At 38.0% G+C, this 25,953-nt stretch overlaps 1 non-coding gene across 1 annotated transcript; it reads left to right on the top strand.

The window, feature by feature from the left end:
• The first annotated feature begins 23,856 nt into the window (after positions 1-23,856).
• LOC131163204 (small nucleolar RNA R71) lies at positions 23,857-23,962 on the top strand. The gene has a single exon (XR_009138981.1). It is a non-coding gene; the product is annotated as a small nucleolar RNA R71 (small nucleolar RNA).
• The last annotated feature ends 1,991 nt before the right edge of the window (positions 23,963-25,953 follow it).

Here is a 25,953-nt window from a genome sequence, read left to right as displayed (position 1 = left end):
TTGGAACTCTTTTATTATTTTTTTCTCAACTCTTCACACATGTATGGTTTGACTTTTAATCACAAATTCAGCCAAGAATCAATTTAATTTTAAGTCTTTATGGATGAGTATATCAATTTGAATGCTTTCCAAGTTTCTTAATACTTCTTTCAGCAAATTAAACCAAAACTCAATATGCAAGTTCAATCAATCAAGATAAGCTTCACAATATGAAATACTATAACAATTCTAGCAAGCTTCCAAGATTCAGCCTTTTGATATTGAGTTGTAGTTGATAAATGACCTATATAATGAACGTACTCCATTAGAAGGTTTTCGCAAGATTCAATCAACGTACTCTCCTTTATTCAAGGTTTTCGCAATTCCCAATCACAAAATAATTTCCAGCAATTTAAATAAACATTCACACGGTTTATATGTGCTAAAATTTAAAAGAGATTAGGGAAAAGAGTGTCACCGATATTTTTACGAGGTGCAGCTATACCCACCTACGTCCTCGCCTTTGGAAAACTACCCAAGGATTTCACTATAGCTCTCCCTTAACCAGGTGAAGCAAACCATTTACACACTCCTTTAAATAGGATGGAGCCTTCCTCTCCAAGAAATATCCCACACAGAGTTAGCCAACGATTCAATCAACCCTAAATTTTCAAAAACAACAAAAAAAACAAGAACAATTCTTGTGTACAAAGAAACTCTCTGCAAGAGTCGATTAGTATAATTTAAACCCAATATACTTCAACAAATTCAATATAGAAAAATGAAGCTCAAGTGTATATCATTTGGTTCTTTCTTAGATTGAAAATTTCAAGTAGAGTACAAGAACAATGAGCTTTTAAATTAGCAAGTACTTAGCTTTGGCTTTCAGAAAATATTCAGCAAAAATGCTTTGATTAAGAAAGAATTTGATCAATAGCTGATTTTGATCTTTGTTGTTGCGTTTAATTCTTGCGTTTAACAAGTATTTATAGATAGAAAAGGTAGTATTTTGTATTCCCCAATTTTCTTTGAGTATTCCCCAAGATTTTACAAAGTTTGGGGGCTAAGCAATCTAATTTGTAAACTTTTCTTCACTGTTTAAATTCGACCGTTACGAAGTTCAGTCGACTGGACTTTCAGGATCAGTTGCCCGATCTTTTAAATTTTAGCGTATTTTTCACACACAATATTGGGTCAGTCGACTGGGCTTGATGGTTCAGTTGACTAGGTCTATTCTATCTACTTGTCAGTCAACTGATCAGATATGATTAGTCGCCTGAAGTGCTGTTAGCTTCAACCACCTTTCCGTATTTTAGTCATAACTTTTTCTATACAACTCCATATTAGACTTTCTTGGTATCAGCAGAAAGCTACGATAAAATGCCACAATTTTTACGTTCAACACTTTTTAAGATAAGAAACCATTGATAGAGAAAATTGCACATCAATGGAGATATAGAAAAAAGAAGGGAATTTGGAGAATCTTGTTTTGGTGCTTTTTATTCCCAAAACAATTTGAACCTTTTTAAAATAACTCTTGACCTTATAAAATTATTTTTCAAGTATTTTAAAAGGTATCTAGGTCTAGGTAATTAACCTAAGAGTTTCATGCATTCATATTGAAATTATTTGAAGTACTTTCATGAGACTTCTAAAAAAACTATAACTTTCTAAGCGATAAGTCTTAATGTATTTGCTTTGCTCTCAGTATTTTCATGTATTTGCTTTGCTTTCAATATCTTCATGTATTTGCTTTGACTTCCTTCATAGCTTATTGACTTACGTACATACTTTATCAAGTTCTTTTAACATTAAGTACAAGCTTTCAATAGACTTTTCAAGCACTTAACCTTGGTCTTTTATCAACACTCTTAAATTCTGAAACTCCACTTAACCAAATATGTTAAGTTCTTTTGCTTTTATTATCATCAAAATAAGATTCTAAACCTTGTGATGCCAACAAACATGATTGCTATTACTGCATTTTTTTTTGCATTTGTTTCTCTTTCTTTACCTGAGTACGTTGCCCCATGACTTTAACAACAAAAGTCATATCCTCGATCACCCCTTTGTTTGCCATAGGATCACCCAACTTGCACCCACCTTTCATAGAATCCAGAAAGATGTATTGTCTAGATATAACACCAAGCCTAGATCCTCCATCACTATAATAGTACACCAGTAGACATCCACTCACAATCGAGTAGTCTACCGCAAAACCTGCCCACAATTCACTTGCAACTTTCCCATCTAGCTATACCTTTGGCAATTGGTCACACGAGAAATGTGCCATACTCACTGACTTCACCAAGAAGTACCCTGCAAGTCTTGCATATAACTTGCCCTACTCACAAAACTTCATGAACAAAACCAGCGTACTCAACCCTAATGTTTGACTTGAAAATCTCTCTCTCGGTCTGGTTCTCCACCTCAACCACTACATGAAGTACACCAAGACCCTTCGTGATAAACATACAAAATAATATGTCAATCCCCTGATGCTATCATCATTGGTTTCCAAACATCTAAAAACATGCAGTCACCTGTATGCTTTAACCGCATATGCCACAAGATACCTAACTCAGATTTAACAGTTACAACTCCACTTACAATTGTAACACCTTGCAGTGCATAAATATTTCCCGCTACTTTTTCCCTTTTCATCTCTATCAAGTTACCTTCACACACTTTAATTTTTCTACATTCAGACTCGTAATAATATCCATTACGGTCTAAAGTTCCCAATGAAATACCATTCTTACTTAGACCTGATTCGAGCTTTGCATCACATATAGTTCTTGCAACATCACCATACATTTTGATTTGGACATTTTCAATTACAAACATTTTTAATGAAATATCATTTTCCATAAAAATACAACCAGTATACACTGACCTGTAGATGTCAAACCATTTTCTAGGATAAAAGCATCAGGTATCTAAGATCCAAGAATCACTTGTGAGGCACTCCGAACCCGATGAAACATACAGCATATCTCTATTACTACATTCTGAGTCTTCCTCCACTACACTTGCAGATTTTGACAAAACCTTAAACATATATCGGCATTCCCGTTTTCACCAAACTAATGCCGGAGAATTCTCATTCTTGATGTGATAAAACATGTCCTTAGCCAAACAAAAATAAATGATTTCTCCCAATTCATTCCAAGTCTTTGCATCCATGCTATCTGGTTGAAATTTGTATAAACATTTCACCATACCATGTTGCACTAGGAGATCCTTCAATTCAGAGGCCATACAACACACACTTTGATACCAATTGTTGTAAAAATGAGGGTCTTTTTCAACAATGCACAACAGAATAAACATTGTAAAAGATCAAACAATACCATATGCAACAATCTAAAATGGTGAAATGTGTAATTATTCCACAACTATAACAATATAAAGAGAGTAATAATAAAGGAAATGACACAAGGAATTACATGCTTTGGCAAAACCTACATCCATGGGTGCAATCGACAAGAGATTTCACTATGAAAATCAAAGATACACACTTAATGATCTTCTCTGCTTCTCTCACCCTTCTCTTACTCTTTTACATGTCATAATATGCCCAAAAGAGCATATATAACATGCCCTCGGAGGATTCCCTCTAAATCCTCAACTGTCACATCGTTCAAATTCAAAATTCAAATAACTTCTCGTAGCCCAAACACACTCCTCGACAAGAATAGGGTATTCGTTGACGAGTCCAAGAAGTCCACTCGTAGACTAGTCTATCATCTCGTCAACGAGTCTTCTGCTGTGAGATTTTCTAACTCTCGGTATCTACTCGTCGACGAGCACAAGGCACTCGCCGATGAGTCATTGCTATTGCACCAACATATATTTTTTCCTCCCTTTGTTTATAAACCCCTACGAAGTATAAGAGCCACATCATAAACAACAGGTTTCGATTCACAAAAAAACACAAAATTGAAACCTTCAGTTTGGTTCAATTTGGTTTGATGTATAGAGGCTTGAGTTGGGTAACTGAACCATGAATACCCCTAACTGTTACTAAAATAATAACATATATGAAATTATTGTAATTCAAAATGTGTTTATAATGATGATCAACGAGTTAAAGTAAAAGTTAGTTACTTATCAAATTTGTCAATGCTCACAAATGAAACATTTCTTTTCAAATGTATTTCAATTATTTGACTTCAAAATTCCATGTTCTCAAATTCAACTTGAAAAATGAAAATTAAAGAAATTAAAAAGTAATGCGAACTACTTCTATAGTATATAGTCAAAGACATTAGAACATAAATATCGGAATCTCAACTTTTTAACCTTGTGTTATCCTATTGACTTTCTAGTACCCATAGTTTCCATAAAGTTACGAAATGTAAGCTGAAAAGGATATGCAATTGGAAAACGTACTTTTCGTCTCTCTTTTCTTCGTCATTTTTATATAATTTTTTAAAATTAATTATTTTAAAATCCATAACTAATAAAATATATAAAAATAATATCATAAAAAGCATTTATTAAAACATGTCATGTTGTGAGTAACTTTTTTAACTTAATTAAATATATAAATAAAATATGATAAGCATTTATTAATTGATGAATTTTATATATTTCTTATACATGATATGATATCAAAACTTTTTTTCAATTTTCTCTTTGCCCTAATAAAAGTAATATGATTTTTTGTACTTGGGAGTCTTCTAGCCAAACTTGTGGCAAAATTAATTTTGTTATGTTTATTTTTAGTTTCTATTAGATTTATTATAAGGGACAACAAATGATACCAATTTTTTTTCCCTTTTTTATGGGAAAATGATATGTAAATTTGAAATGGATAAGCGTTTATAATTAATTGAGTGATTGATTGATTGATTTATTTGTTTTTTAATGAAAACCCCAATTTTATTGATAGTCCTCACTTATAGTGAATGAATACCGTGGTTACAAACTGGACATATGAAATTTACAAATAAACTATCAAAACCATCCTAAACATCAAAACCAATATAAAAAAAAAAAAAAAAACTCATACCATTATCCAACTAAAACAATCTAAATATGTCTATATGTAATCAAAACAAACGAACACAAACATAAAAAAAAAAAAGAAAAAAAAATTACCTATAAAATGATGTCAATTACCATCAAACAAAAACAAGAGGAAAACCAAATGATGACAATTAAAGGCGAGGGCTTGGAATACTCATCTTATCCATACGAATGAGACCTCTCATTTTACTTGGCAGCACATCACTACCAAATATCTCCTCGTGCTGGCTCTCTTGCCTTGACGAGCCAAGAAAATAGCCACCTGAGATTACCTTCTCTAAATTAGTGTTTTATAGAGAACTGAAGACCTTGTAACTCCTCCTCTAACAATTTCCAAAAGGCCCATAAGTACCAAGAGGAACAAATTCCATATGTGAGTAATCCCACCTCCAATTCTAAGTCGCTTTCAATATAAATATTTTGATATACCAACCATTTATAGAGTCAAACACCACTAGCAAAAGCCTGCAATTTCGCTTCATTATTAGTACCTAACTCAAATTTTTTAGAGAAAACGACCTTAATACTAACCGATGAGTCGCAGATGATACCACCACCACCACAAGAACCCGGATTTCCTCTATAAGAGTCATCTATATTTAATAACCTTCTATTTACACATTTGGAAAAATTACAAAAAACTAAATGCAAATAAATAGGCTATACAAATATCCACACAATATATTTAATATAGACATTCCCTTTGAACTAAGGTACGTAAGGCTTAGAAAGCCCGTGCTGTTTTTTGAAATCATAGGAATCAGAAAATCGAGAAAATAGGTTACAAAATACACTCTCGACATTTTGAAATTTCATAGGGTTTTTTTAAGTATGAAAATACTATTTCAGAATGTTTTGGATCTTATTTGGGATGAAAAGTTACCAAAAATGATTTTCATCTCTCAAAAATATTTTTCCTAACTTTTTCTATTTTTTCTATGTGTTTCTTGTAATTTTTTCGTATCTCCCGAATTTTAAATAACGAAAATACAATTAAAGAAAATAGTGAAAGTCAAGTCAAAAATATTTTTAGAATTTTCTCCTAATTTTATCTTTTTAATGATTTTTCTATAGTTTTCCTAAATTTTCAAATAGCTAATTTAATATGAAAAATAAATAAAGAAAATGGTAGAGTACTAATACCATATTATAATACTACTACAATAATAATAATAACAATATATAGATCATAACACGTAAATACTAGTATTATACCATAATAGTACTAGACTGTTAGCTTCACCGTGATCCCAAGAGGGGGGGGGGGTGAATTGGTATTTTTAAAATTTAACCCCTAGGTAAACCTCCTAACAGCAGTACGTTCACAACCCTATGATCAATCTAATGCGAATAATATAAATATATAAGAAATTAAATGAAACAATTTAATTAATCGCACAAGCACCAGAAAGTAGTAAAGAAAGGGTGACACGCAGATATGTTATTGAGGTTCGGCCAACTGCCTACGTCCCTGCCTTAGTTAACCAGCACAAGGATTATCACAATAACTTGCTCACTTAAACGGGTGGAGTGACACCTATACAAACCAAGTCAAATTATCACAGGGCTGACCTCAACCTTTACACCAATCCTTACTGGGTTGGATTACCGCCCCCTCAGGCCACGCCTAGAATCTCTCAGATATACAATCAAATGGTATAATATTAAAGTGCTTTCACATAAAGCTGATTTGTACCCAAATGCGCTTAATCACAAACATCACAGATGATTTAAAATATAAGCTCAGTGTGGTCTAGATAGTTCAACTCTCAAATATATTTTCTATCAGCTTAGTATGCACGTGAGAGTGTCAATAATAATCTGTGTATTTCAAAATATTCAATCAAACGTGTTTACATAGAATATCATACAAGCCTTAAGAATGTCAATCAGTAGAATATCTCAATCACATAAATATGTATATGCTTGGACTTGCAAAATATATATGATCTTTGTTTTTAACAAAAATATATGAGTGAATAAATATTGCAACAAAGATGTTTCACCTCAAAAACAAATATCTCCTCAAATGGTTTTCAAAATAAAGAGTGATAGATATTTGTAAATGATTTTGAAAATATTTCGCAACCAAAAGCAAATGCGAGCTTCTCAAGATGTTGCAACGAATATGCAATCTTAGAAGATCTAGTAAAGTCTTCTTAGGATGAACTTATCAGTAAAGTCTCCTAAGAATTCTTTTAGGTTTGGCTCTCAACAAAATGAAACAATCTCACAGCAAAGAGAGAGTAAACCTTTTAATCTAAACACTCAAGAACACTTACAAATGATTTAACAACTTTTGAAAGTAAGCTAGAGTGTATTTGGAAGAGTATGAGCAATGAGAAATCTTTTTCTTGAGAGAGAATTTGATTTTCTAATTTTTTTTAATCGATGCTTAATTCTCCCAAATGAAAGAGTATATATAGACACACCAAAATATTTGACGGTTGGGGACCTATTAGGGATTGTTAGAAAAGTTTAATGATGTTTAAAGCATTTTAACCTTGTTTAAGACTTTTAACTGCGGTAAAAAAATAAGTGCAACCCAAGAGGTCCGGTCGACCAGAATAAGTTCAGTCGACAAAGTCTCATATGGTTCGGTCGACTAGGAGAATTGTGAACTGAAGGCTCGGTTGACCAGGAGAGGGCGATTTCTCAATTTTTCAAGGTTCGGTCGACCAGACCATTTTGAACTGGCAAGTTCGGTCGACCAAACCGCTGGGATTTCTCCCGAGGACCCTCTAGTCGACTAGGTAGTTGGAGAACAAAAGTGTTTAGTCGACCAGATGGTCAAAATGTTGACCAGGGAGGGTTTTGGTCGACCAATTCTTTTTGAACTACTTGGTTCGGTTGACCAGGTGGTCAAACTTTTGACCTAAGGAGGTTTTGGTCGACCAGGCCAAAATGAACTGTCTGTGCTGGTCGACCAAAAGTGCACCATGTGTGCACTTTGGTCTAATCTTGAAGCATACAAACCTTAATGAAGTGCTTAACAAACATATATGCAAATTTTTGTATCCTAGGGTCATTTATGTCCAAAATTAAGACACCGAAAAAGTCCGGTGTCGGTCGACCTTCGATTGACCGAAGGGTACACCATAAGGTCTCTCTAAGGTCATTTTGCATTATGATTGGTTTGAGTTCAGAGAATAAACCATACATGTGATGTGTGTGCTTATTACAAACCGGATACCCTAATTACTATTACAGACAAATTTCACTACAGTAATGTTACAATCAATAGCATAAATTTGTCTTCAAGCTTTGAACTTTCACGTGCCATTAATGATCTGCTAATATGGATCTACACATGAATTACATATTTATTAAATACAAGAGTATTTGTCATTATCAAAACTAGGGCGTGACCAATAAGGTCAACATAGACATATATCATAATATTAATAAATAGTCAAAACCTCAATAAAAAAACCCTTATATTAACAATAAAGGAAACTTCTAATAACATGCAATAGATCAATTCTAAAAAAAAAAAAAACATAAAATCATCAATAATAATCTAAACCCTAAGAGTATGTATGCAATAATTAATGAAATAACCAAAACCTAAAAATAATAATATACAAGGAAAACAAATCAAGAACCTAAAATAATTGTATACAACAACAAAATATATATGTGCATATATATATATATATATAAACTAAATAATATAACAACCATACAACTTAACTAATACAACCATAGTACAACCTAAAAGATACAACAACATAAAATATATAATAATAATAATAATAATAATAATAATAATAATAATAATAATAATAATAATAATAATAATAATACAACAATATACAATAATTATACCACAACAAGATAAAAACTAAATACTACAACAATAATATATAAACCCTAAACATAATGATATAACTAGGATAAGAATTAAGAAATGCAACAATAGTGGTAAAAACCCTTAATGGATATGCAAACAATATATAACAATGATAAAAAAAATATCTAATAATGAAACAATACTATACACACCCTAAATAATAAAATGAATATATGACAACAATAAAAAAAACTTAAGTAATGTAACAATGAAAAATCCTAGATATAAAACAATAAAAAAATAATAACAATACTAACATAATAGGTAACAAAAAGAATAATAACAATATTAAAATAAAAGCAATATGCAATACGATAACAAATATACAATAACAATAATAGCAATATTAACACGTGTACGTGTCTGTGCTTGCATGCGGGGAACTCACTACAAGGGGTGCCGCTGGAGCTGGTGAGGGCGAAAGACTGCCGGCTGTGCGGTGTGTGGCAGAGGGCGATGGCGACGGTGCGGTGGTGATGGAGTGTTTAGCAATGATGTTGCAGAAACAGTGTGGCTGTGTAACAATGGGCGAGCGACGATTTGTGCGGCGACTTCAAACCAACAGAACTCCACCATTGGGGGAGTACAAGGAGGTGGCGAGTGAGAGAGAGGGCCTGGAGATGGTGGCGGAGGCAGTGGCTATAGGATGGGTGGTGTCGTGCCTTGTCAAATAGTTGGGTGGACATGGAGTTAGGCTGTGAGGTTGGTGGCTGCCGGTTGTAGTGAGGTCGGCCGTGAGGCTTTGGTGTGGCTGGTGGAATGGAGAGAATAAGATGGAAAAAGAGATGGAGACCCACGACCATTTTCTAGGTGTCCTATGAGTAGGAGTTTCCTCTTTTTTATAGAAGAGGGAGAAGGAGAGAGTAACCCTAGCGTTGCCGCCCCCCTTGTTTTGAAACACACACACACACACGTGGTCCTTTGCATGGCCCATGCAAAAATCCTCACCCACCTTTTTCTTTTTTTCTTTTTATTTTCTTTTGCAAAGCCCAACAAGTAAAGACTCAATTTTTGTAAAAAAAATTTTCGAGACTCACTTGAAAATTTGAAAAATAACAGACACTATATTAAAAAATTTGGGGACTCTATTTAGCATAACATAACTCAATTAAAACACTGGACTCAGTTTAAAAATACCAAGACTCAATTAAAACACCAGGACTTGATTTTTAAAATACCAGGACTTAATTAAAACAACCAGGACTCGATTTAAAAACTAGGACTCAATTTAAAATTACTGAGGCTCGATCGGGTCCTCCCATTCTCAGGATAAAAAGTTGATTTCTAAGCACATCGAGTTTTCTTAGAAAGGCTTGGTTAAAGTTGGGGTGTCTACAGCTGCTCCTCTTTATAGGTTTTGTTACTTCAAGGTAATAGTAGGAGCTCTTCTATGCTATCTTTAGCAACAAGCCTATAAAGATAAAAGACACCTATTTTAGTCAGGTCATACAATCACCTAAGGCTTTTAGAATAATCGTGTATTGATTGCTTTTGCCAAAAAGGAGTGACTAGGGCGACCTTAGTTCTTTGGAAGATGACTACTTGGGTGTAGAATCCTGAGAACCTTTGGAAGATGACTACTCGAGTGTAGGATCCTAAAAGCCAAATGATTGCTCGAGTGCAGAATTTTGTGAACCAAAATGAGTGTAGGATCTTGATAGTCTCGAGTGTAAAGTCTTAAGAGTCTAAACAATCACTTGAGTGCAGGATCTTGAAAGTCTCAAGTGTAGAATCTTGAGAGCCAGACGACTGCTCAAGTGTATAATCTCGAGAGTCTAAATGATTGCTTGAGTGTAGGATCCCAAAATTCTCAAGTGTAGAATCTTGAGAATCTAACTAAACGCTTGAGTGTAGGATCCCAAAAGTATCAAGTGTAGAATCTTGAGAGTCTAATGACTACTCAAGTGTAGGATCTCGAAAGTCTCATAACTGCACTAGTGTAGGATCTCGAAAGTCTCAAGTGTAGAATCTTAAGAGTCTAATGACTACTCGAGTGTAGGATCTCGAGAGTCTTATAACTGCTCAAGCGTAAGATCTCAAAGGTCTCATAATTGCTCAAGTGTAAGATCTCAAAAGTCTTATAACTGCTCGAGTGTAGGATCTTAAAAGTCTCAAGTGTAGATCTTGAGAGTCTAATGACTACTCGAGTGTAGGATCTCAAACTCTCGTAACTGCTCAAGTCTAGGATCTTAAAAGTCTCAAGTGTAGAATCTTAAAATTCTAATGATCGCTCGAGTGTGGGATCTCGAGAGTCTCAAGTGTAGAATCTTGAGAGCCAGACGATTGCTCAAGTGTAGAATCTTGATAGTATAAATGATCACTCAAGTGTAGGATCTCAAGTAGTAAGGCGTCTAAAGAGGACTTGTACCCGGTGTAGGATCCTGAAAGCCTTTGGAAAATGACTACTTTGTGAACTATTTGATGGCAACTCTGGACCAATGGTTAATGATGACTTGGGTGTAAAATCCCTAGTAGCAAGGCTGTCTGAGGAGGACTTGTACTGGGTGTAGGATCCCAAAAGCCTTTGGGAAATGACTACTCTAGCAGATCATAAATGACTCACTTTGAACTGGAGTTAGCTTCCCCAATTTCAGAGTAGATACAACATCTTGTACCTGGGTCAGTTACCCCAGCAGCAAAGTAAACAACACAACTTGGATCTGAGGGTCATTGCCCTAATTTCAAAGCAAACAACACAACATGGTTCTGATGGCCACTGCCCTAGTTTTAAAGTAAACAACATAAGAGGGCAACTGCCCTAGTTTCAAAGTGGATGACTCAATTTAAACTTGGGTTGGTGCCCCATGTTGGCCTAACTAGGATTTTCAATCTTATTTTAATGATAACAAATGTAGATGGTTTAACATGTGTTGTTGAGTGATTTTAATTCAAGTATATATATCTTATCACTCTCATTTGTCATGGAAGCTCGACTGGAAATTAAAGACAAGTCAAGTGAAAGCTTCTCCTATTAATCAAGTATCAAAATACTAAAGCTTGAAGATAAAGAGAAACCCAAGGAAAAGCTCAGTATCTTAAAGTATTTCAAAGCTTAAAGAAAAAAACGAAAAGCATGAAGACTTGAAGTGTTCAAGAATGGCAAAAAGCTTAGAAGTCTTTATGCAAGTGCTTTAATATTTAAATATCTTTTGAAATATTGTTGAATCTTTTTAGGGGATCTTTATGGACTTAGAGACCCGTTTTAAAACCCCAAAAAATATTTTATGAAAGATCAAAACATGTGAGCAAAACTAAAAAATGAAAAACCAAAAAGGAAAAATCAGTCAATGGTCTGCCCAGCCGACTGACCAAAAAATATCTTGGTTCAGTCAACTGAATGACATAAAAAGAACAGAAAGAATATCTGTCCAGCCGATTGACTCAACAAAGGTAAAATCATCCAGCCAACTGACCCAAAATGAACTGTCTCTTTAGCCGACTAACCATTTCTTGAATTAATTTCAGAGAGACAGTAGAGTGCCGGCTGCCTGTCCAGCAAACTGACCCTATGAATTTGTACTACCTAGTCGTCTGTCCAGCTGACCGACTTTATGGATTTTTAATTTTTAAACTCCAACGGGAAAATTTCAAAAATTGGTTTTCAAATAAGAACTGTCACGACCTGCTATTTAAATGAGTTTATTTATTTATTTATTTTTAATTTTTTTATACTATGACATTTAACATGCTTTGATACCATACTGGATTAAATCCAATCATCAACTTAAGTAGCCAGAAGCAGAAATCAAATAAACATAACCATACGTAGTTATATACAATACTAGAGTGCTAAAGTGTTTCCCAAAATATACATATATGTCTATTTTCCAAAATACCCCCAACTGGCTAGGGCTATATAAAAATACTCCCAAAACTACTCACACTACTGTCAGGGCAATACCAAGGCCCCTCTATCTGCGAGCCTGATCTGCTCGCTTACCTGGATCATTTGAAAAAAAATGTTAAAGTAATTAGGATGAGCCAACACTTAGTTAGACAAAATATGTTATTGCTAGTGTGTGGCAAATGAGTTACAATACTGTGAAAATCTATTACTATATAGTCATGTAACATTGAATCTTCTAAGTACAATACTAGTAATATAATCTTCATCTTTTACCTATTGCTTAACATTTCTGTACTTTAGGTTTCTACTCAAAATACTTCTACTAAATATATATATTTTCTGTTTCTATAAATCTGTATAAACATAGTAATAACTGAAATCTTCCCTATGGATAACTGTGTGTCATGATTTAACCCCTCATGACAAGTTTCTGCGGCCCGTAGACGGGATCTACCCTGGCTGGCCAACCAGGATTAGATCACTATACTCCATAGGTCTGATCAGCCCTCCTCTACCCATATCTGATGGGGAGCCTGTCCACTCGTGGGCTCTATACGATCAACCTTTATAGCACGTATTACTTGAATAGGTGGTTGCACTCTATAAACTGTATGTAGCTACGGTACCATGCTCTGTAAACTGTATGGTCCAATAGGGTCTGATACTATATAATACATCTCTATATACAACTATCTGTTTTACCATGATTCTGTAATAATTGTATAAACCATGACACTGTGGAAAACTGTATCTATATCAACTGTGTTTCTGTAATTAACTGTAAATCTGTATCTCATGGTACTGTAAAACTGTATAATCATGGTATTTCTGTAATTACTGTAAAATATATTCACTATCTGTATATTCTGTAAAACATAACTTAGGAAAATAGTGTAAAACAAATTTCTGTACTATATCTATATTCTCAAGCCACACAGTAATTCTAAAACATATTAATCATACTTGATAAACTGTATAAATCTCTACTGTGAATAACACTATGGTAGAACATTTATAATTTTATATTGAAATCTTATGCAGATAACCTAGTATAGCATATTTCCTTTACCTGATTTCTGCTAAAACCCTCCTACTGTAACGGGTCCTACACCCGCAGGGTTCTCCACTCAACACCCTGAAAACCATTTTCGCTAGAACAAAATGTCACTATTTCTACGTTTAAAACATTTTCTACAACTACTAGAAAGCCAAATTCCGAACGAAAGACCTTACCTTGGACTTGGGATGAATTCCAACTTTACCCCACCGATGATCCGCTCCGGCAAACTTGAAGAGAACTCCGCCAGGAGCTTCGTGGTGGTCTCAGATCATTGATTTGGCGATTAATGGGGCCGAAATCAAAGAGATATGGAGGAGAGGCCGTAGGAGAGAGAGAGAAGAGAGAGCGGTGCTAATTTTCTATGATTAATCCGAAGTTTTGCACTATTTATATTGCGGGATTCGTCGACGAGCCATGTCACCTCGTCGGCGAGTCCTGTAGAAAGTTCGTCAATGAATCTGCACCTTTGTCGACGAATTTCAGACTTCCCAAAATTCCTCTCTTGGTATCTTCTCGTCGACGAGACGGGACCTCGTCGATGAGGTCCTGAAAAACCCTCGTCGACGAAACCCCTGTGTTTGCCGACAAGGCCTGGGGAAATTTCTTGGAATTATCACCTCCAAAATGCAATGTCGTCGATGAATGCGAAGTGTTCATCGATGAAGTCAACTGCCTCCTTCTATTACTGACTCCATTTCTCTCCCTCTTTATTATTTAAATACCATTATTACTCGAGTCATTACATTCTCCTCTCCTTATAAAATTTCGTCCTCGAAATTTACTATTTGTATTTCCTTCTATCATCACATAAAGTCAAATGGTTTACTTATTTTATTACTTGCCCTCACTTATGGCGGAGGAATACCGTGGTTACATGGGTAGTTCTGGGAGATTACAATCATAAAAGAAAATTTCCCCCAAAATCAAAATACTACCTAACCTATGCTCTACATTGCAATTACACTGGATTCAAGAAAATAAAATTACCATCCTAGCATATACATATCGAACAAATGGGGATATTTTCGTCTAATTTCATCTTCAAGCTCCCATGAGGCTTCTTCAATCGCGTGGTTTCTCCATAGAACTTTTACTAGTGGCATCTTCTTGCTGCGCTATTCTTGTTCTTTTCTATCTAAAATCTATGCTGGAGCTTCTTCATATGCTAAAGTCTCACTGAATTCCAGTTCTGCATGACTGATGATATGGGAAGGATCTGGGGCTTATTTCCTTAGCATGGAAACATGAAATACGTCATGAACTCGAAATAAAGATGGTGGTAAGGCTAACTGATAGACTACTGACCCAATCTTCTCAGGTATCTCAAATGGGTTAATAAACCTAAGGCTCAACCTACCCTTCTTCCCAAATCTCAAGATCCCCTTCAATGGAATTATTTGACTCACTCGAAAAATGAGCAGCTCGAAAGCTATCCCAAGTATAGGAGTTACGTCGTGTAATATTAAGCCCAAGGGCTAGATCGTCTCTTCAGAGAATGCGTTTAATCTCAGATTTTACGTTCTTCCAATCGAAATTAAAAATGCACTGAACTCGGTTCAGATTCGGGGTTTTTCAAGATTGTTGGGATTTCTTTTGATAAATTAGACAAACACACACGAATTAAAACCCTAGACCTAGATGGCATTAAAGTAAACAATAAAAATAGAAACTCTAATCTACCTAAGGGACATCAAACACACACTAATTAAAAATGTCAACTTTGAACACAAAATTAAAACACACAATGAAAACTTAATCAAACACACGCACACTACAAAAAAAACTTTTAATCAAATCACAACTTTGAATCAAAATGCAAGCACATAAAAAAAATTCTAAGTTTGAACGATAACGAAACAACTAAAAAAAAAAAAAATACAAACTTTAATCAACCCGACCCTAATTAAACTGAGCTTCAAAAAGAACCAAAAATTAACTACTGCGAGCTAAATATACCACTAATTTGTATCTAAGAAAATAAATGAATAGGACCATAATAAAAACACTTTAAATAACATTCGCAATTCAAAATTTCAAATAACTCAAAAAGAATTAATATTTAACAGTTATCCAACTAACACAATATTCAAATTTAAAACTTTAAGTAATCTTCAAAAGATAACATATAATACTTATTCAACTAACCAAAAATTATATAAAAAGAAAAGAAAAGATGAGAGTGAGAGAGAGAGCAAAATAGAGGGTGGTTGCAGTGTTGAATAGTAGCTTCTGTCAGAGGTGGTTGCTGCTACGAAGGAGCTGGAGTGGCCGATGATTGCGAAGGATGGCTGTCGGGTGTGTGTGGAATTGCAGGCAGCCAGGAGGCCGGTGGTGGTAGTCTTGGGTCTGCTGGTTGCAGAAGGGAAGTCAGGGCTGGACGTGCTGGAGATTGGTCGAGAGGCCTGCTGGTGACTGGCCGAGAGGAGGCTGGCTATGCTCGGGTTGGTGGTTTTTTGCTGCAGAGACACACGGCTGCTGTGCGCTGTGTTCGGGACCTACTGGCCTAGCCTACTGGCTTACTTGGCCGGAGTTACAGCAAACAGAGGATGGAGGGGCTGAAGGTGGCTCTCGGGTCTCCTGTCTTGAAGATGGCTGGAGGTTTGGCTGCTACTGGAGGGAAAGGCAGCCGTGTTGGAAGTCGAGAGGATTTGCTGTAGCTGGGAGGCCAGGGCAGCAGGTAAGGAACAGGGAGAAGGAGAGACTGCAAGAGATTAAGGAAAACAGGGTAAGAAGGAAAGGGAAACAGAGAAGGGGCAAAGCAGCAATTGAAAGAAAAAAAACAAAACCAAAGAAGAAGAAGAAGAACAGAGGAGAGCCGAGCAGAGGAGACTGCGCTGGAGGAGTTTAAAAAGAAAAAAAAAAGAAGAAGCCCTACCCGGATAGCACAGACCCGACCCGGTCATGCGTGGCCGGGTCACATCAAATATCCATTCAAATATATATATATATGTATATATATATATATATATATATATATATTTTATTTTCTCATTTTATTTGTTCTCTGTTCGTCGCAAATCTGACTCTTCTGGAGCCTGTATCTCACAAAACTCAAAACACAAAAGTTGTAGATGATCCTTTCCTTTTTCTCCAAAAATTTTAATCGTCTCGATCGGAGCTCAGACGGAAACGTTATGCACAAAATACGAACAGGTGTCGGTTTTGGTTTCGGGAATTTTCATGCGACAAAAAATTACCAAAACTTCATAAATAGTGCAATAAAGTTCAAGAATGATGATTTTGGCACTTTATTAAAATATTGAAAAATTTTGGACATTTAATTAAAAATATAAACCGTAAATGCCGGGTTAAGATGCCCAATTACGTAGTTTTGACGCGTAATCACACCCCCCAACTAACGTTTTGCTAGTCTCTAGCAAATGACGTGAATGAATCTCAGGGTGGTATCTACAACTACATACTCCAGTGATCATGAAATCAATGCACATGCGACAATATTATACCACTTCACATACAAGAACATAACTAAATTTCACACAAGTTTGTTCATATTCAATGCACACGACTCTGAAGCACGTCACTCATGCAAGTTTCATCGTTTATATGTGATTTGAAAGCAGTATACTCACATGAAGTTAATCAATGGCACATTCAGAGTTAATGCAATCATATAAGTTCGAGTATAAACAGGTAAACTCTTGAGGTGTGTGTGATGTGTGTGATTCAGTACACCTAGGACGCCAGTGGACACCTACAGAACAGTCGCTTTTACTCGGCCTAACTGGTATACCCTCAAGAACACTCAAAGAAAATAGGTTCACTCATTATATGTGAGGAGGAGTGTAGCGATCAAACATCCCACATATTAAAAGGAACAACACTAAGTATATGGAGTGGACTAGTCTGGAAAGGATCTAGCCTATCTATGAGGTGTTGGGTCCTTCACCCTAGCATCTTCTCACCTACTCCCCATATCCAACTGAGACCACCCTAGATCAACTTACTCACAAACTTGTCGTGAATACATCTGAGGCATTGATCGGTTGAAGCATCTTCATACGTGGAAAATATGTGTCGTCCTTGACTTTCTGTGATATGTATTTGGGTCAAGCATTAGCGTTTCATCTCATGCGCATTTGTATTTCTTGTTCTTTTTCCTGCTAATTCTTTATTTTCTGTCTTTTCTTGAGCAATAAGGACAATATTAACACTTCTTTTGTAATCTTCATACCATCAATGGGAATTGAGCTCGAATAGGAGTTCATGAATTAAGGCTATCTCTAGGGGTGGCTCAGCCTTCACATCTTGAGTAGGCTACAAAACCTAGGTTTCTATCTCCCCACTAGGTGTCACCTCTAGGCTAGCAAATCAAAGACAGAGACTAGTATACAAGGAATTATCCAGAAAAAAAGAATTGAGTTCTACGAACTCTAATTTGATATTAACGCTCAAAAGGACGATAATAGCTCAAGAATATCTCACAAAGGTGTCATAGTCGCCATGAACATTCTCTCAGTGCTCACAAGGAAACCCTAAGTGCAATGAATCATGTGAATGTGTTTATTTAGCCTCGTGAGATGCATGTAGGTACAGGAAATTATATAGTCAAGTAAACACGAATGTACACAATCGTCTGCAAATGGAGTCAGAAAAGTCAGATAAAGAAAACTATGCATATTGACTCAGTGTGTGAAGGGGCCAGAAGTCATACCTTAGTATCTGAAAGGTAGCCACAATGTTTAGCAGACGAATGCAATGGAATGCGCAGTGGCCCCCTCTTTTTCTTTCGCTCCTGGTCTTTGGTTTTTGGAGTTTTTTTTGTAAAAATAAAACCGCGGTACGTGTACGTGCACAGTGTGCACATGCGAATGTTCACCCCCCCCCAACAAAGGTGGAACATTGGCTTGCAGGTGAAAGGCGCAGGGGAAAGAAATGGTGCACAAGAACACGAAGGGGAAAAGGTGCAACTGACTAATGGAACAAGGAAAGAAAAGGAAAAAACAACTAAAACAAATAACGAAGAAAAAAATAAAGACAAAACATAAAGAAAAAGAAACGGTAGAGGTTGAAAGTCCAGAGGACCCGCCCTAGGGTGCTGCAAAGCATTGACCTTCTTTGTCAACATCAAATGGGGGTCAGAAAGGCTTTTTGGAGGGCGCTGTCCAGTGACGGGGAAAACGGGGTTGCCAGTCGTTGCGAAGTTGACAATCTCTACCGGCACCATGAGAATGAACTTGTGTTTCAACAATAAAGACCACCCCCCCACCGGGGGAGTGCAAGGTTCCAGGAAACACATGCCGGCGGGAAAAGGAGAGAGTGAGCACTTGTTGAAAGGGAAAAGTTTGTTTGGTTCTCTGATGGGGCCCGAGCAGGGGGGTGTAACGGCATCCGCGCCGTAGCCAAAGGGAGCATGAGCAGACGCCCGGCCCCCTTCGAGAAAGTCTTCAAGCCGGCAGACCGGCAATGGGCGTAAAACCTGTGGGGCAGCAGCAAGGGGGAAAGGGTTGGAAGCGGGTGGATAGCCCTAAAGATCGAAGGCGGAAGGCCAACAGTAAAGGCCGGCCGGACGGAGACGAACCGGGTAGGGGGAAGACAGACCTAAGTTGGGCGTGAAAGCTGTTGGCGGGAGCCCAAATGGCGGGCAACACGTGGGGGCGACCAGGTCGGGAGGGGGAGGACGCACCAGGGGTGCGCAGGAGCGGTGGGAAGCGGGCTAGGGGGGGGCCAATCAGCGGGACCCAGGGGGCTGAGGGTAGGGAAGGGGGCGGAGACCTTGGGGGGGGGGACACCAATAATTTTGCATGAAGTTTGTCAAAATGTTTATTATAGTGGGACCTCCCCAGCCACTAAATGATGGCCCTTGGGCATGCCAAAGCCCGGGGCCAAATAACTCTTGAGGAAAACGTTGAGGACCAACGTGGGGGGGGGGGGGGGTCCACTGGTTCGACAGGTATTGCGTCCACCCATTTAGAAACATGTCCACACGACCACAATGGTAAGACGCCCAAAGAAAGGGGGAAGGTGCCCAGAAAATCATACCCCAACCAATCAAAAAAGCGCAAGAAGTCAATATGGTAGAACATAGCCCATTTCATTGCGTGGCAAGTAATCTTTTCCCTAGTTGTGGACAGCTCACAGGGCGTGAAACAAAAGGGTTCACAGCTGTAAACAATGGGGGGCCAGTAGAGTCCCAACGGGTTTTGGTGTGTAAGATTGGGGAAAGAGGGTGGTGTCTGACAGCAAAGTGGGCCGCACACTGGAGGAGCCAACCAGGGAAAAAGGTCAGCACGGAACTAATTGCAATCATCGGGAACACAGCGAACACACCGACTTGGGGGGGAACAAGAGGGGGGAACAGGTATGGGAGGTAGCAAAGAAGAGGCCGGTACCGCAGCAGTAACGGACGCGGGCCGGGGGGAGCCAAGGGGTGCAGGCGGGGGCGGTGGGAACGAGCAGAAGGCCACAATGTTGGCGAACCATGGAGCACGTGACACAGCAAAGAGACGTTCATCAGGAAAGTCATCATTCAAGGGAGGGGACACCAGTACCTCGGGTAGTTGTAACCGAGAAAGGTGGTCAGCTACAACGTTTTCCACGCCCTTTTTTATGGCGTATGGTGATATCGAATTCCTGGAGGAGTAGAATCCACCTGATCAACCTGGGCTTGGCGTCCTTCTTTGCTAATAAATATTTCAAAGCAGAATGGTCAGTAAAAATAATGACAGGTGCACTAATGACATAAGAGCGAAATTTTTCTAAAGCAAAAACAACAGCTAGCAATTCCTTCTCAGTGGTAGTATAATTTTTCTGAGCATCATTCAAAGTTTGACTGGCATAATAAATAACTGACGGCTTGTTATCAATTCGTTGACCTAGAACAGCACCAAGAGCGTAGTCACTAGCATCGGTCATGATCTCAAACGACAAGTCCGATCGAGGAGGTTGCATGATAGGCGCAATAGTCAAATTTCGCTTGAGTGTTTCAAAGGCCTGTTGACAATCATCAGTCCACAAAAATTCAGTTTCATTTTGCAAAAAGGTACATAATGGTTTAGCAATACTACTGAAATCCTCAATAAAACGTCTATAGAAACCGGCATGACCAAGGAAGGAGCGAATATCCCGGACTGTCTTAGGGACAGGTAACTGAGAAATTAGCTCTACCTTGGCCCTGTCAACTTCTATACCACGCTCAGAAACCAAATGTCCAAGTACTAAACCACTACGTACCATAAATTGACATTTTCCCCAGTTTAGAAGTAAATTCTTTTCCACACATCTTTTCAAAATCGCAATTAAATGGGTCAAACAATGATCAAAATACTTACCGAACACAGAAAAGTCATCCATAAAAATTTCGCACATATCATCTAACATATCAGAGAAAAAACTCATCATACAGCGTTGGAAAGTAGCAGGGGCATTGCATAAACCGAATGGCATTCTGCGGAAAGCAAAGGTACCAAAGGGACAAGTGAAGGTAGTCTTCTCTTGGTCCTCAGGTGCTACGGAAATTTGATAGTAACCAAAAAATCCATCCAAGAAACAATAAAAAGAATTACCAGCTACTTTCTCTAATATTTGATCTAGGAAAGGTAACGGGAAATGATCTTTTCGGCTAGCCGAATTCAATTTACGATAATCAATGCACATTCTCCAACCCGTTACTTTCCTAGATGGGATCAATTCTCCATTAGCATTTTCAATGACAGTCAAACCAGATTTTTTTGGAACTACCTGTGTTGGGCTTACCCATTTGCTGTTGGAGATTGGATAGATGATGTCTGCAGCTAATAATTTCAGCACTTCGTTTTTTACCACCTCTTTCATGGCTGGATTCAGCCTCCTTTATGCATCTCGAACTGGTTAGCGTTTCCTTCGAGGAAGATGTTATGAGTGCAAATGGAAGGGTCGATACCCTTGATGTCAGCGATAGTCCATCCAATCGCTCCTCGATGGTCTCAAAGTACTTGCAATAATTTAGTTTCCTGTTCATGAGTAAGGTGTGAAGAATTTACCGCAGGGAATGTGCCGTCTACTGGACCCAAGAAGGCATATTTCAACTCGGCAGGCAATGGTTTCAACTCAAGGGTTGGAATTTCTTCTGTGGACGACTTTAGAATTTCTGGTAGGTCAATGGCCTCAAATGTAGGCTTACGCCAACTACTTGTATAGCTCGCATCAAACATATGAGGACCACTATCTGGGGTCTGCTCCTCTAATTCTAGTAATAATTAATCAATCCCTTTAAACTGCGCAAAAGAGTCATTTTAAAGTGTGACATCGACGTCGAGTACCGACAGTAGCTCTGAAGTGTCTAAGTCATCTATCACATCGACTGCATGAGTATCTGCGCCATCACACGCACTTGACATCCTATGAGCATTAAAAACATTCATTTCCAGTGTCATCTTCCCAAATGTGAGCTTCAGGACTCCACTCCGACAGTTAATCAGGGCGTTTGAAGTAGCAAGGAATGGTCGCCCCAAAATGACAGGAGCCTGATAAATGGTGGAAATAGGCTGCTGCATATCCAAAACAACGAAATCCACGGGATAGTAAAATTTGTCATCCTGAACCAAAACATCCTCAACAATACCTTGTGGAGCCTTTACAGATCTGTCTACCAACTGTAGCATCATAGTAGTTTTCTTCAATTCACCTAAACCCAGCTGGTCATATAATGAAGACGGAAGCAGATTCACACTACTCCCTAAGTCAAGTAGAGCTCTCCCAATACGAGATTCACCGATCATGATTGGTATCGTAGGGGACCCAGGATCTCTAAGTTTCTGTGGAGTCTGACTAAGAATCAATGCACTGACCTGCTCAGTTAAGAAAACCTTTTTCTTCACGTTCAGTTTCCTTTTTACGGTGCAAAGGTCTTTCAGGAATTTTGCATATGCATGGATTTGTTGTATGACATCTAAGAGTGGAATATTGATTTTTACCTGCTTGAATATCTCTTGAATCTCCGTATGATACTTATTCTTTTGTCCAGATGTCAAACGCTGAGGGTATGGTACCACAGGTTGGTATTCCTTAACTGGCTCATCCTCTTTATTACATGACTTTGTTAAACTTGAGCTGGCCTCATACAATTTTTCTTTTCCTTTATCTATCTTATTTGTCACCTCAGGTGTCGGCGTGGTTGTTTGTTGGTCAGTGGCCATTTCAGGACGGAGAACTTCCTTTCCACTTCGCAAAGTAATAACTACTTTTGCTGACTCAAACGTATCCCCTGAAACATTGTGCACTGACTGTTGTGGCTGTCTATATACCTGGGGATTAGGCTGAGGCTGTGCAGGGAATTTTCCTTTTTCCAGGGTATTAAGCTGTGTACTCATCTTGCTTATGGCATCTTTCAGTTCTCCATTGGTCGTAACTTGCATTTGCATGAATTTCTGGAGCATGGTTGCCACCTGCGCTACACTATCATCTGAAGCTTTCTTTACTGGAATGGGGACTAACGCTGGTTGGAATCCTGGTGGTGCGTAGCTCCGAGAAAACTGTTGCGGTTGATACTGCAGTTGAGGAGCTACGACTGGATTGTATGTCGGTTGCGGAGGCGGTGCATATGATTGAGGTGCTTGCTGATATCGTGAAGATGATGGACCAGGCTGATCATTTCTCCATTGGAGGTTTGGATGATTCCGCTACCCCGGGTTGTAAGTGTTTGAGAGCGGCTAATTCCGCGTCTTGTTAACCCAATTTGCCGATGACACTTGATCAGATCTGCTCTCTTGCAACACAGGTAAGAATTGACAATCCTGAGGTTTGTGGTCTGAAGTCTCACAAATCGTGCAAATCTCAGCTTTCGACTTTTCGGATTCCACTACTTCTAATTTTTTAGATAACGCAGCTACAAGGGCTTGTAAGCTAGTATCCTCTTTAACCTCATATCTGCCCCCGCCACTGATTGCTTGGATAGGTTGGGCAGCTATCGGCACTCGTTCAGGTCGTGCATTCCACTGCTGGGCACTCTCAGCGAGATAGTCTAAAAATGATAAGCCCTCATCTAGTTCCTTACGGAAGAACATCCCATTGCACATAGACTGGACAAATTGTTTGCACACAGGGGTTAAAGCAGTAAAAAAATAATTCACTAATCTCCATGATTCGAAACCATGGTGCGGGCATATGTTCATCAAGTCCTTGAATCTCTCCCAATATGCCTGGAATGTCTCACCATCTTTTTGCATTAACTGACTGATCTGCTCCTGCAGGTACTGAGTTCTCTGAAGAGGAAAGAACTTATGTAAGAATTCACGCTGCATTTCAGCCCAGCTAGTAATAGAGTTAGGGCGCAAAGAATTAAACCATATTTTTGCCCAGTCTTTCAGAGAAAAGGGAAACAAACATAATTTAATGTATTCATCAGTCCCAGCCCTATTAATGAAAGTGGTGCAAACCATCTCAAAGTCTGTCAAGTGTTGGTACGGACTCTCAGAGTCCATCCTGTGAAATTGGGGAATCACAGATAACATGCCATGCTTAAGAGTGAAATTCGGTGCATCTTATGGCAACACAATGTATGAAGGTGTAGATGTGCGTGCAGGCTGTAGAAAATCTTCAAGTGTACGTGGTGCATGTGTAGCCATAGCTTCTTCAAAATAATTGCCAAACAGATTATTTACCTCAGATTCAGAATCACTCGCAGAACTAACAAGTGAAAAGTCAGACTCAGTGCTAGGTGTATCCCTACTGGTGTTAGGTGAAAGTCTACACAATCGATTTGAATTATCTCGAACCCAGGGCATCAAACATCACAATCACCAGTAGAAATCCACTAACACTGCAACAGACAAAATTCTTTTTCAATTTTTCAATTTTTAATTTTTCTATTTAATAAAAGAAAATAAAAAAAAATTGGGAAAACGTAAAATTCGAAATTAAAACTGGCAAATCCTCGGCAACGGCATCAAAAACTTGACTCACTCGAAAAATGAGCAGCTCGAAAGCTATCCCAAGTATAGGAGTTACATCGTGTAATATTAAGCCCAAGGACTAGATCGTCTTCTCAGGGAATGCGTTTAATCTCATATTTTATGTTCTTCCAATCGAAATTAAAAATGCACTGAACTCGGTTCAGATTCGGGGTTTTTCAAGATTGTTGGGATTTCTTTTGATAAATTAGACAAACACACACGAATTAAAACCCTAGACCTAGCTGGTATTAAAGTAAACAATAAAATTAGAAACTCTAATCTACCTAAGGGACATCAAACACACACTAATTAAAAATGTCAACTTTGAACACAGAATTAAAACACGCAATGAAAACTTAATCAAACACACGCACACTACAAAAAAAAAACTTTTAATCAAATCACAACTTTGAATCAAAATGCATGCACATAAAAAAAATTCTAAGCTTGAACGATAACGAAACACAACTAAAAAAAAAAAATACAAACTTTAATGAACCCAACCCTAATTAAACTGAGCTTCAAAAAAACCAAAAATTAACTACTGCGAGCTAAATATACCACTAATTTGTATCTAAGAAAATAAATGAATAGGACCATAATAAAAACACTTTAAATAACATTCGCAATTCAAAATTTCAAATAACTCAAAAAGAATTAATATTTAACAGTTATCCAACTAACACAATATTCAAATTTAAAACTTTAAGTAATCTTCAAAAGATAACATATAATACTTATTCAACTAACCAAAAATTATATAAAAAGAAAAGAAAAGATGAGAGTGAGAGAGAGAGCAAAACAGAGGGTGGTTCCAGTGTTGAACAGTAGCTTCTGTCAGAGGTGGTTGCTGCTGCGAAGGAGCTGGAGTGGCCGATGATTGCGAAGGATGGCTATCAGGTGTGTGTGGAATTGCAGGCAGCAGGGAGGCCGGTGGTGGTAGTTTTGGGTCTGCTGGTTGCAGAAGGGAAGTCAGGGCTGGATGTGCTGGAGATTGGCCGAGAGGCCTGCTGGTGATTGGCCGAGAGGAGGCCGGCTGTGCTCGGGTTGGTGGTTTTCTGCTGCAGAGACACACGGCCGCTGGTGCGCTGTGTTCAGGACCTGCTGGCCTAGCCTACTGGAGTACTTTGCCGGATTTGCAGCAAACAGAGGATGGAGGGGCTGAAGGTGGCTCTCAGGTCTGTTCTCTTGAAGATGGCTGGAGGTTTGGCTGCTACCGGAGGGAGAGGCAGCCGTGTTGGAAGCCGAGAGGATTTGCTGTAGCTGGGAGGCCAGGGCAGCAGGTAAGGAA

The sequence above is a fragment of the Malania oleifera genome, chromosome 8, assembly GCF_029873635.1.
Source record: "Malania oleifera isolate guangnan ecotype guangnan chromosome 8, ASM2987363v1, whole genome shotgun sequence".
NCBI classification, from domain to species: Eukaryota; Viridiplantae; Streptophyta; class Magnoliopsida; order Santalales; family Ximeniaceae; genus Malania; species Malania oleifera.
This window is presented reverse-complemented; position numbering and strand designations above follow the sequence as displayed.